Raw genomic sequence first — 1,638 nt, forward strand, 5'->3', positions numbered from 1 at the left:
TATTTTATGTGACAGACTACTGAAAAATAAAGGTAACTTGCCTAAAACATGTACTTTGATAAATATACCCCTGTGAAGTTCAGCTATTAAAATTAGGCCACCCAAACCATTTACATCTCAGAAATATCTGGGGGAGTGTTTGATTCTTGTAAGTTTTTCTTAGCATCATGTGATTATGTGGCTCATTTTGATTTGAATGGATTTTTTTCAGTTGTCAGATCACACATATAGGAGCTAATTATGAAAATATATTTGACTCTGCTGACAAAATCCCTGATACTTCCTCTTTAAAATTGTAATAGGTAAAATTGGACACTGTTTTCAAGTTATGACATGTCCTAGATTTGGGCTGCACAATGTTTACAAGCTTAGCTTTCATGAAAATGCAACATTTGTTTTAATTGTCAAGTCTTAGTAATAACCAAGTTAACTGCAAACTCTTTCCCTACAGAAATAGACTGAGGAATGATTTTCAAAGGCAGCAATGGCAGCAAGGTGCCATTACCTTCCAGAATAAGTCAATGGGAAATAGGCCATGATGTGTCACATGTTCCCATCAGATAAAAAAAAAGAATAGTTATATGTATACATGACACTCTTCTTACTTTGTATATTATTGTCTTCAAATAAATGAAGTATAAAAATAAAAATGAGCATATAATTTTTGGATTATAAATTCTGAATATAATAAGTATTTAATTAAATATTTTGAAAACTGTTTTCCTCCATTTCTCTATGAGTTCCATTTATATTTTCAGCAAGCCTTGCACAAGTAAATAAACATTTCAGTGAATAATAAAGTTGTTCCAAAATTTAAATAAGGAATAGAAAGGCAAATATATCAATAGTATTTTTATTAAATTGTCTAGCTCTCAACAGATACTCAGAGTACCAGTTTATATATACATAAAAAAAAGCACCAAATCTACTATAAAAACTTCATGTAAATACCTTAATGATTACCGATTAATGAAACTCAATAAAATACCAAGAAGAATAAGATTATAACTTTTGAACACAGTATCGGGCTATTGATGAAAATGATAGCTAAAGGACCTAGGGACTTCATTTATTTGCCTGAACATAAACAGATGGAATGAGCCTAAGGGGGTGGGATTCAGCTAAGAATTAACTATATTTATCTGTCAATATCTTGGTGTCTATATGTCAGGCAGGTGTCTAAGCTCAGAGTATAGTCAATGGAAATCTAATCAGTGCGGTCAGTGTTGCCCAGAGAGCAATTCAGCTCATCCTAAATTAGATACCAGGGACCCAATGCAGTTGCCTACATGCAAGCATCTCATGCTGGTTGAGATGCTGCAGGATATTCTGCCTGCCAGCAACCAGTGTGGGTCCTCTGTAGGGCCTCTATCATCTCAGCCCTCCCTGGGAAGCTCAGAAGCCCCAGGGGGTCTCAAGTAGCATTACATGAACATGGTTCAGTGCAGTTACTTGAATTTAGGCCTTGCATCAGGCAGTTATGTGGTAATGTTTTGAACCTATTGATGTATGCAAAGCAATAATAGATTCATGAAACAATGTTATCTCTGCAGAGACATACTGAAAGAGTCTTTTCATCTGAAAAAACCCATTACTTTGCAAAACTACTTAAAATGGAAAATTTTTTACTACTTTTTT

This window comes from Nothoprocta perdicaria, unplaced genomic scaffold (assembly GCF_003342845.1).
Source record: "Nothoprocta perdicaria isolate Ctin4 unplaced genomic scaffold, notPer1 scaffold_365, whole genome shotgun sequence".
NCBI lineage: Eukaryota > Metazoa > Chordata > Aves > Tinamiformes > Tinamidae > Nothoprocta > Nothoprocta perdicaria.